A 12,571-nucleotide genomic window follows, 5' to 3' on the forward strand; every position below is an offset into this window, starting at 1 on the left:
ATTAATATCATCATCACTTACCATGCTTTGAACCTAGAGGGGAAAAAAAGGAGGTCATTTGCGGTGGACCGGGCCTTGGTGTGCCTTAATCAAAAAAGAAAGAAAAAAGGAGTGAGAGGTAATTTAAAAAGAAGATAGGGATATAAATGTAAAAAAAAAAAATTCTTTATTTGAAAAGGAGCATCCAAAAAAATGTACACCGGGATCATAATAAAAAATCCGAAAAAAATATATTGCATAAGAAATTATGTTAAAATATATAATAAAATTATTCATGTGTCGCGTGGCTTAAACTTTTGAAATTTTTTGACATCTGACATTATGTGAGTGGACTTGTGCAAAAGGATTTTTATCATAAATTTATAAGATGGTTCTAAATAGTGAATATCCTTGTTCGAGGTGAAAACTGATGTCTAGTGTATGAGCTAGTAATTATATCCACTGAGCAAGCAAAAAAAGATAATTGGCAATAATGAGTTCAATACTTTTAGCCACAATCCAATGAGTATGCTAATAAAGGGTGTGTGTGTGTGTGATATATAGGAATGGTGAGAGCTTTAAGGGTAGAATAAGTTGTGAAATGTTGTGTGTATGAAGCATCCTCCCCACGGGAATTGTTCATGTATTTATACTTCCCTGGAGAGCAATTATCGTAATAATCATGACCTTAGAGCAATTTTCCCATATGATGATCGTGTGTCGAAGAATATGGGGAGGATCGTGAGTGTATACCCACTATAACACCTCGTATTTCGGAAACATATTATTATACATAGAAATGTGGTTTAAAGGGTAGGATTAGTGAAAATCCTGAAATTATAGTCAAATTGCATAAGAAGGGTAAAATGATAATTTACCAAACACGTAACCTTAGGAAATGAAATTTGAGTAGGAGGTCTCAAATGAGAAAAATAACACTGACAATGGATTCAGAACGAAAAATTGAGTGGATAGGCAAGTTTCTGCAAATTTGATGAATAATGATTTTACCGGTATAAAAGTACTGTGATATAATTGTACCGATAAGCGCAAAAATATGATTAGTATTTATAGGAAGTAAAAATACGACGTGAACGAGAAAAATACGTAGGTTATGAATTTGTAGATTAAATTGAGTGATTTAAGAAAGTTAAGATACGTGTGGGATCCACTTAAGTGACTTAAGTGGGTAAAGAGACTTGAAATCAGATTTTCTCACATTTTCTCTCTCCTCTCTTTCTTCTTACCGTGGAGCTCCCCACCATGGTTAAGGGCAAGAAAGCTTCTCAAATTAAAACTTTAAGTTAGAGCCATTTTTAGGAGAAACTTCCAACTACAAAGTTGTTTTCCTTGAGTTTGTGAGTGACTTTCATGTAGAGAGCATCTTGTGGGGATCATTGTGTGGGGAGAAATTCTCCAAAATCAGCCACAAAATTTGTGGATTTTTGGGAGATTTTGGTGCTTTTTTGTGTTGATTGGTTGGTTGTAGATAATCCCCTTGGATCCTAGGAAACTATTGGTGGTAAGTTTTCACACTCTCTTTGAGTTTTCAATGAGATCATAAAATAGATGAGGGTTTTGATTATGTGTTGATGAGTTGTGGTAGTTAGGGGCTTTTAATGATATTGCTCATTTGGAATTAAATGCTTAGAATGATAAATGATGATGATTGATGCAATAAAAATTATGGTGGTTTGTAAATTTGTAACTTAGGTAAATTTATGATGGAATTGTCTTGAAAATCATAAATGTGATGGTTGAGAATTAATGGTTGGTTGTTGAGATATTAATGAGGATCATTAAGGTTGGTAGAATCATATGAAAATAGTTGGAAATCTCCGTAGATGATTGGGGAGGAACCCATCTACCTATAGGATGAAATGAGAAAAAATGATGTGAAAAATGTGGTGTAATCAATGGGTGATGCCTTGGTGCATAAATGGTGAAATAGTTGAAATAAATGAAAGATAGCCTTTAGGCCTAAGTGGTTATGTTGGTTATTATTATTGTGAAGTTGATTGATTGTACGCAAGTGTTGATGATCATGATTATTTGATCAATATAGGCTACCTCGCACGAACTCAGTAGAGGTGGATTAAGCTTGGAGCTTACGTATGAGAGCATTGCTTTCGGAGTTAAGGTAAACTCTTGGTACTGGAGTTTATCTCCTTGTGTTTTCCGCCACACCTAATGAAAGGTAGTGGTTGGATTGTGTGCTCTATGACATTGTGTGAAATTGTATGTTCATGCATTATTGCCATGATTGTGTGACATGCTTGGAGCATATTGTGTGACATATCTGTAATCTCTTGTCAGTAGATGTGTGTGGTTTGGACTTTCGCTGGAGATATCCCTTTGGGGGATTCCGATCAGGTTTTGCCGTGAGACTGTCTCTAGGAGCGGTACCAGGATGATCCAAATGTGGGACTTTCGCTGGATAGGTCTCATGAGGAGTTCCAGTTGGGTTTTGCCATGGGGTCGTCTCATCCATGGGAGAGGCACCAAGAAGCTTTCCGAGAGTTATATGATGGGGTCCTTGAACGGAATCCTTATATGGATGTTCTTGGATGTGAGCCCAGTGTTGTGTGATATTTCTGTGTTATGCATTTTATATGATGATCATTATATGCACATTGAGTGAGCCATGGGGTGGAGTGATCCTGTACCCTTGGTTTACCGAGATATATTTGTATATCTCATCTTGCGTTTGGAGACATCATTTTAGGTTATAGTGAGCATAGAGGATCTTTGGGCAAGATGCCTGCTTAGTGGAGGAGTTGATCAGGGGGTACATATGGAGAGCATAGCATTTTGGAGGATTACATTTGATGCACATAGCATAGTGTTTAGCATTTTGGATTTAGGTTATGAACATATTACATGTTGATATTGCCATGCTTTTAGGTGTTCATAATTATATTCTAAGACTTTTGTAATTGATGTACATTCTATGCCTTAGCTTATATTAGTATTTTATGAGCATGAGACTTGTTCATGGCCACATATTGTGTTTTGAGGCATTTGGAGACTTAGTGTTGTAAATAAGCCATATGATGTTTAAATGGCCAAGGAAATGATGAATATTGTAATTAATGCACTGCTTAATGATTATGCATGATAGAAGGGCCTATAGCCTACATTAGTAATGGTACTAGTTGTGTAATTAGTATTAAAGTGTTAGGAGTGGAGTACTTGTGTTATTTTCAAGAGAAAAAACTGTCATCAGTAATTTTTACAGTAGGGTAATCGATTACCTTCAGTGTGGTAATCGATTACCTGAAAAAGGGGACGCAGAATTGAGCCACTGTGATCAAAGTAATCGATTACTTTTGTATAGGTAATCGATTACCTAGTTCACTAATCGATTACCTATGGCAAGGTAATCGATTACCCAAAAACAGGTATGACTTCTACAATAACCTTTGGTAATCGATTACCTCAAGAATGGTAATCGATTACCACTGTTTAAATTTCAAAAATGAGTGATTTTATAACCTTTAGTTAATGGTATTGCTAGGAAGGGTTATAATAAATAAGTTTTATGCTTCCGCGAGATTTGCATTTATAATTACGGTGTTGTTTAAATTGATTACGAAAATGTTGAATAATGAACAATAAGGATTTAGTAAAAGAAAAAGTTTACCCGTAATTAAATTAACTCAATTACTGTGATTGTAACTGCGTTTAATACCATATGCAATGATAACATTACCGGTACGTAACAGGCTGTTACACCCACGACCCTGACTGATGGGTTTAAGCCCTAGCCGGAGAAGTCTTCCCTAGGTGGGGAGCTTATCTTGGGTCTGAACTCAATAACGGGATTCAGGATCATACCTCAGAATACTTCACAAACAAACTCATTTAAGAATTTGTCTATTTGAGTTAAACACTCATGATTATTATAGGCATTTAAAAGAACTTCATTAGTCATTTATAACATTTTTATCTATTATAGGTCACATGGTGTGCTCATTTTTGGAACAAATGTAACACAGAGCATGAAATACTATAGCTAGGTATGAATGTGAAGAATCAAAAGTACTATTAGAATACTATGGTAATAATTTACGATGATATTCTAGGCTCTTTGACCTATTAGGTAGAGCTGTCAAAACGGGTCAGCCCGGCCCATTTAGCCCTAGCCCAAGTGGGTTAGGGCCAAAAAGTCCACAGGGCCAAAAAGCCCACAATGATATAGATCCACACGGGCCAAAGCCCTATGGGTTAGGGCCAACCCGCGGGCCTTCTAAATTTTATATGTACTTTTTACACTACTAAAAAAGATCATATTTTTTACACAAAAACTACGTTGCAAACGACAAAAAATTTTGTCAAAAAAATATTTTTTCGTTGGAATACTTTTCATTGAAAGGTGACAGAATTTTCATCCGATGAAATTTTTTACACAAATAAATTTTTTGTTAAAATTTTCGACCGAATTTAGTTTCCGTCAAAAGTTTTGACGACAATGATTTTTAAATAATATCAATAAAAAAAAATTCCACCAAAAGTTTTGACTGAAAAAAGAATTCCGTCAAAAATTTTGACGAAATATTTTCGTCCAAAATTTTCGATGAAAATGTGTCCCAATGAAAATTTCGACGGAAATATTATTTTCAAAAATTTTGAGGGAAATGTTTTTGTGAAACTTTTGACGAAATTTAGATTCCGTAAAGAATTTTGACGAAATATTTTTTTCGTCGAAATATTTTTCGTCAAATTTTTTTACAGAAATAATTTCCGTCGATTTTGACTTGAAAATTTTGATAGAAATTTTTTTTATCAAAAAATTTGTCGAAAATATTTTCTGTCAAAAATTTTCGAGGAAAATGTGTTTTGTAGAAAATTTCAACAGAATTTTTTTTCGTCAAAAAGTATGACGCAAATATTTTCCGTCAAATTTAGATTCTGTAAAGAATTTTGACGAATTTTTTTCGTTAAATTTTTTATAGAAATATTTTTCGTCAGAACTTTGTACAAAAAAATTTCAATGCAAATGTGTTTCGTTAAAAATTTAAACGAAAATATTTTTCGTCGAAAATTTTGACAAATATGTTTTTTTGTCAAATATTTTGACGAAATTTAGATTTCGTAAAGTTTTTTGACAAATTTTTTTTTCTGTCAACAATTTTCACAAAAATATTTTTCGTCACAAATTTTTACGGAAATATTTTTTGTCGAAAATTTTCACTGGAAATGTGTTTCGTTTAAAATTTTGATGGAAATGTTTTCCGTAAAAAAAATTTGGCGAAAATGTTTTTCGGCAAAAATTTTTACAGAATTGTTTTCTATCGAAAATTTTCAACAGAAATATTTTTCCTTGAAAAATTTGATGAAAATATTTCTGTTAAAAGTTTCTACGGAATTTAAATTCTATCAAGAATTTTGACTGAATTTTTTTTCAAAAAAATTTATGTCAGTGATTTTGGCCAAATCTTGTTTCGTCTCTATTATTGACGTAATATGATTTTTGTCAAAATTTTTGTCACTATTTTCGACGAAATATTTTTCACCGATAAATTCTGTCAGTATTTGACACTTTTCTAATAATGTCACATTTAAAAATGATTCATATTTATGTAATTTTTACATTTTAATGTTAAGGATAAATATGTCACATTTAAAAATAAATCATATTTATGTAAATTGGGTTGAATATTGTAGCCCACGGGCCAGCCCCAACCTAACTCTATAATAAGAGGGCTTTAAGAGAATGGGGTTAAAACTTAAAATGGCCCCATTACAAAGAGGGCTAAAATTTTATAGGGCTTATCATTGGGCTACATGGGCTGGCCCTAGGGCTTGAGCCCTTACCATTAGGGTTCTTTACATTTTAATTTTCTAATATGGTATTTCATTCCTGGTATTTATTAATAGGGTTTTTTAGTTTCGCGAACACCCCATGTGGCACTGAGTGTCGCGACCCCCCTTGGGGCACTCATATAGTTTGAATTTGTAATAAGTACCACACACACACACACATATATATTAACTAGCTTCATTGATTTCCAAATCAATTTTGTTGAGATTTTATTAATTGATGTCTGTTAGAGTTGCAGAAGGACCTGTGCGAGACAATAATTAAATTCAAAATTTATTTTTGTGAAAAAAAGAACGAAGAAAAAGTAAGAGAAAAAATGGAGAACCCTATCAGTAGGGAAAGAAGGAACAGAACAAGGATAGTCGATAATATATTGACCATGCTTGATGCCTCTTAAGCCTCAAAATTTGTTTTGTGAAGAAAAAAAAAACGAAGAAAAAATGGAAGTAAAAATAGAGAATCCTAATAGTAGGGAAAGAAGAAATAGAGCAGGGATAAACGATAACATGCTTGACGTATCTGAAGCCAAGGATTCCTAATCAATTTATCATCTTAATCAATTAATTAAAATGTCAACAAAACTGATTTGAAAATCTAGGAAGCTAATTATATATATATATATATATATATATATATATATATATATATATATATGCTTATCATTTCTCAAACTGCTTGAGATAATTTTATCTCTGGCTACTTAATCATAATCGTACAAAGATGGATCAATGGTGATAAAGGAAGAGAGAAAAAAAGTAAATCATAACCATTCAAAGGTAAATCAATTAACATAAGAAAATAAATAAACAAAATGAAATAGTTTTGGGGTGGCAGGAGATAAACTTATCTCAAGTTGCTGGAGAAATATTTTTCTCTATGTATATATATACACACACACACACACACATATTTTTGTCATTGTGATATTATTGTTACGAATTTGACCTATATTTGTAACAGATTAAATATGTCAAATGAGGTGTCATTGCGTAGACCTTGAAAAGTTATGTGTAATAAAAAATATCTGATTTGGATATCCGAGTCAAAAGTTATAGCTTTATGAAGTTTTACGATAATTTGACTATTTACGAGTAACGAGATTGTGCAACTTGGCATAATCGTGTGAGTGTCCCAAGAGGGGTCACAACACTCACCTTAAAAAAAAAAGTTTTGTGAGTGCTCCGGGGGGGAGGGGTCGCGACACTCAGTGTTGCTGAAACCCTCTACAGCACTAAATAACCCATATTGATAAATATCGATAATCAAATACTAAATAGGAAAATTAAAGGAGTAAAAAACTCCACTTTGGTCAAAGAATACGTCATTAGAAAAACAATAACTAAAATGACATTAATGATTCTCATACTTGTCAATAGCGGTGAGTAGCACTGCTACAGTAGCAGGTAGCGGTGGCCGGCCGCCACAACCTGCGACGCTGGCTGGTAGCGGAGGTGGCGACGTAGCGTAGCAGCATTCACAGCCAGAGAAGACGACGCTACAGGGACGTTATGGGAAAAGATGACCTTTTTTTTAATTTGCTGCTCCTTCAAAATGACATCGCTTTCCCTTTGAAATGGAGGTATTTTTGTCAAGACAAAAATTTATTATTAAGGTCACAAATAAGAGACCATTTTCCACCACATAACACGCGCGAAAAGGAGAAAAAAAACGTGGCACCAAAGGAGAAAGAAGGGGTTGCAGAGAACGACATAGAGACATAGACAACTTCGAAGGTGTTTTTTTTTTCCGTTCCTTCCTTCTTCCACTCTTCTCTGGCGAGAGAGCTTCTATTTTCCGGTAAGTTCTCAACATTTCGAGGCTTCTTTGTTCCTTCCTCCTTCCTCCTTCCACTCTTCACTCATTCTTTTATCTTCACTACCCATTCTTCTTCTTTGATGGAGGCTTCTTCTTTCTTTCTTTTCTTTTTTCTTTTTTACTTATTTTAGTGCCACTTCTGGCTCTATTTATTTTACTTATTTTTTTCGGGTAGGCTACGATGCAGTTTTTTTTAATATACGATGCAGATTTTTTATTTCTGTGTATATAAATACTTATATTTTTATGTTTTAATAAATAAATAAATAAATACTCAACCAGAACACTATGTATAAAAAGGAAAAAGATTTTTTGTGTGTGTATAAATACTCATATTTATTTTTTCTGTGTATTTAATATGTGTATAAATACTTATATTTATATGTTTGAATATATGTTTATTTCTGTGTATAAATATTCATATTTATTTTTGTGTATAAACATGAGCCTTGATAAATAAGATTTTTTTTGTTTGAACCTTAATTGTTTCAGTAATTTAGTTACTCCATGGCTAGTGCACCTTCTGTTGATGCATCACCTTCGGTTCCACAACAGAACACTGCATCTTGTGGTTTGTTTAAACCCACTGGAGATAACATTGATATTGCATGGCAATGGAATAGCTTGAAGGACCCCAATAATAGGAGATTCGTAACTTCTGATTATTGCTTGACAACTACAAAGAGAGGAATAACTAGAGCCAAAAGACATCAGATTGGTTTGAGAGGAGATGTTCAGGCGTGTAGAAAAATTCCAGCTAATGTTAAAAAATACTGAAGGATGCATATATGGAGAAACAAGCTGAAAAAGATGCTAATATGGTTGATCTTGATGTCAATCAAGATGATGATGTAGAAGAGCTGGTTGAAATTCATAATATCAAAACTGGAAAAAGAGTTGAAAGTGATGTCTCTACCACTGCTACAAAGGTTGTGAAAGGTCTTTTAGATTTGTATTTTTTTAAAAGGCCTAGCATAAAGTTAGGCAAAAAGCAAACAAGCATAAATAATGCTTGTGACAAAGAGGCAAGGGCAAGAACCATTTAGTACATAGAAAGTTCTTTGTGTACAAATAGAATACCATTTAATGTTGTACGCTCAAAAAGCTTTAAGCTAATGATTGAGGTTGTTGGAAACTATGGTCCACATTTGAAGCCACCAAGCTACCATGAGTGTAGAGTTCCTCTTCTTAAAAAAGAGATGGAGTATACAAAAGAGTTATTAAAGGATCATGAGGTACAATGAGCCACTTATGGATGTTCGATTATGTCGGATGGGTGGACGGATAGAAATAATAGGACCTTGATTAATTTCTTGGTCAATTGTCCATCAGGGACCATGTTCATGAAGAGTGTTGATGCTTCATCTTATGTTAAGATTGGGGAAAAATATTTGAGCTTTTGAACACATTTGTTAAAGAGATTGGTGAAAAGAATGTTATTCAAGTTGTGACAGATAACGGAAGTAATTACATTTTAGCTGGTAAGACTAAGACATAAAACTTGTTAATTTGTTAACTTTTTTCAATTGTTGTTAATTTGTTCTTGATTATTTTTTAGGAAAATATTTGCAAGCCAAGCGGCCAAATTTGTTTTGGACCCCATGCACAACATAGTGTTTGGATTTAATATTGGAAGACATTGGAAAGATTGAGAGGGTTAAGAGAGCCATTGGAAAAGGCATAAAACTTGTAGGTTTCATATACAACCATTCATTGACTTTGAACACAATGAGAAGGTTTACAAATAAGACCGAATTGGTTAGGCATGGAGTCAAAAGGTTTGCTACGACATTCCTTACATTGCAAAGGTTGCACAAACAAAGAAAAAACCTTAGGAACATGTTCATTTCTGAGGATTGAAAGAATTCCAAGGCAGCCAAAGACCCCAAGGGGAAAATGGCAAGAAGGACTGTACTTATGCTTGCCTTTTGAAATGATGTTTTTTTCTCACTTAAGGTTATGGGACCTCTTGTGCGTGTTCTTAGACTTGTTGACAATGAGGAAAAACCTACAATGGGCTATATTTATGAGGCAATGGATAGGGCCAAGGAGGCAATTCAAAAATAATTCGATGGAGATGAACAAAAGTACAAACACACATTTCCTATCATTGATAGAAGATGGGAATGCTAACTTCATCATCCTTTGCATGCAGCGGGCCATTATCTAAATCCTGAATTCTTTTATGGCAATGATTCAATTGGAAATGATAGAGCAGTGATGGCTGGACTTTTCAAATGCATTGAGAGGCTAAGTGCAAATGAGGAAGAAAATGATACAATTACAATGCAATTAGAATCATATAGGACTGCTGAAGGCCTCTTTGGTATCAAGTCAGCAATAAGGCAAAGGACTTTATTAGCTCTAGTTAGTTAACGTGAATTTCAAGTTATTAATTATATAGGACTGCTTAAGGCCTCTATATTGTTATTATATAGGACTGCTTCATGCCTATTTATTGTTATTAATTATTAATGCTACATTTTTTGGCATTATAGCTCAATGGTGGAAGTTGTATCGATCTCAAACTCCAAATTTGAGAGACTTTGGCTTGTATCTCATCCGGGTGTGAGCGCAATTGGAGTACTTTTGAACACGTAATATTTTCTATAGTTACATTTGATGTATGGGTTATGAAGCGAAGAAACTAATATTTTTTATTGTTAATTATGAAATAGATTCATTCCAAAAAGAGAAGTAGGCTTGAGCATCAAAAGTTGCAAGATTTGGTTTTTATTAAGTACAATCAAGCTCTTAAACATCACTATGACAGACTAACAGTCATGATGTGATTGATCCCATCATCCTAAAAGACATTGATGATAACAATGAGTGGTTGGTGGGTGAAGATAATGCTGAAGATGAGAATATTTTTTATGATGATACTTTGACTTTGGGAGTTGTTGCTGATGCAAGTGGGATTGGAGAGCCTCTAACATACACAAGGCTGCAGACAAGAGGAACAAGAATTGTATCTATTGTATCTAGGCCTTCAGTTTTAAGTGAAGATGAGGAAGAGCAAATCTATAAGCTTAGTTCAAGTGAAGATGAAAGTGAGGGAGAAGATTTTTTGGAATTTGATGGAGAATCCAGAGATGATGATTTTCTTTATTAGTTCACTTATATTTTATTTGACTATATCATTTTTCCAGTATAGTTTTGTGCACTTTTTTGGATACAAGTTTTTGCATTTTTTTAGATACAAGTTTGTGAACTTTTAATGTAAAGAACCATTTCTGCACTTTTAATATAATGAATTGTTTCTTGAATGTTATTCACTGTTTCACTTACAACTCCAAAAGCATGCTAAAGGCTGATGTTAAGAACATTTGTGGCACAACGCATGTCAAATAATTAACCATTACAATAAAGAAACCTGTTTTGCAAATTATCAATTGTGTTTGCTCAAATTTAATATTCACATTTACAACAAAAATAAATAAATAAATAATTTAACATGCCATGGTCCCTTCCTTCCTTTTTTTTCTAGCTTGTAATATATTGTTGTGCTATGCGTATGCCATGGTTAGGTCTTCTCTTACATCTGATTAAATGGTTCCTTAGGTGTCATGTTCCACTGGTACTTGATCCGCTCAGTTTCTTTTTGCAATGCCTACAAACAGCCACACAGTATAATATACAATAAGTACACAATAACAATATGCACAACTTATATAACTAGAGCATGAGTGGACTGATGGTTAGAGACTCAGAGTTGAGCATTTATATTTGTTAGATTGTTCTGTTAGTATAATATATGTGGCATTAATACTTTATCGTAGCTGTAATACCGCTATCCGCTACATCGCTATACCATTTTTGGGATCGGCCGCTAACTGCTATTGACAACTATGATGATTCTACATTAATCTTCAGATATTGTTTTTGCAGAAGTTATATAGATTTAAACCTATATGTCATAATTGTGAGAGAAAAAAACAAGTTGCCACCTAAATTTCATTTATTTTTCACATCTATTCCCCCACTCCACTTAAATATTGATTAATATATAAATAATAATTAGTTTTTAATAATTATTTAAGGTTTTTTTTTTTCTATTTTTGTCAGGAAAATTCAAATATTTGAAACGCTATGGTTTTTTACTACGATTTTTGTTTTTATTTTTCCGGACGATTAATGAATGGAATATGTTTGATTTCAATCGATCTGAGCAATTATCAAATTATAATTATTAACAATTAATTTAGTGTTTCTAAATTTATACAAAATTCAATTAAATAAAAAATTAAGGTTAGCATAATAAATTTAAGGAAATATAGTTTCTTATATAACATGAGACAAATTCTCTCATACAATAAAAAATAAATAAATAAATGAAATCTATCAAAGAGAAGAATTATCTCATATAACATGAGAAATTATATTTCTTAAATTTAATGTCAATTTGTAAAATAATAATAATTTCATTATTTATAATACTAATTTTTAAATATTAATCAGCTTGGATGTAACGTGTGTGTTTGAGTCACACTGGAGTATCATGTGCTGCAGTGCAGCGGCAGCGTGATCAAGCTAGCTCGTGTTTGAGGTTCATTGGTTGGTAAATATTATGCTGAATTTATCACATTGATATATTGCTTTTATAAAAAAAAAATTATGGTAAAAAAACCTGATTGTAGTTTTATAGTTATTACATCTTTCTTTTTATCGTTACTTTTTACTATCAAATCTTAACATTTTATTTTTGTTAATTTAATAGTTATAATTTATTAAAATTTAATAATTAATTAACAAATATATTTCGATAAATTACAATCGTTAAATTAACGGAAATCAAATATTAAAATTTGAGAGTAAAATGTAGTAAAAATAAAAGATAATATCTATAATCTCTGTCTTATAATATTATTCAATTATGAAGACCACGTAATCATTATAAAATAAAAAATTCGAGACACAAACAAAACGGCATGTCGTAAAGAGATAACATGA

Source organism: Gastrolobium bilobum, unplaced genomic scaffold (assembly GCF_033153095.1).
Source record: "Gastrolobium bilobum isolate Gb01-03AN ecotype WA unplaced genomic scaffold, APGP_CSIRO_Gbil_v1 utg6668, whole genome shotgun sequence".
NCBI classification, from domain to species: domain Eukaryota; kingdom Viridiplantae; phylum Streptophyta; class Magnoliopsida; order Fabales; family Fabaceae; genus Gastrolobium; species Gastrolobium bilobum.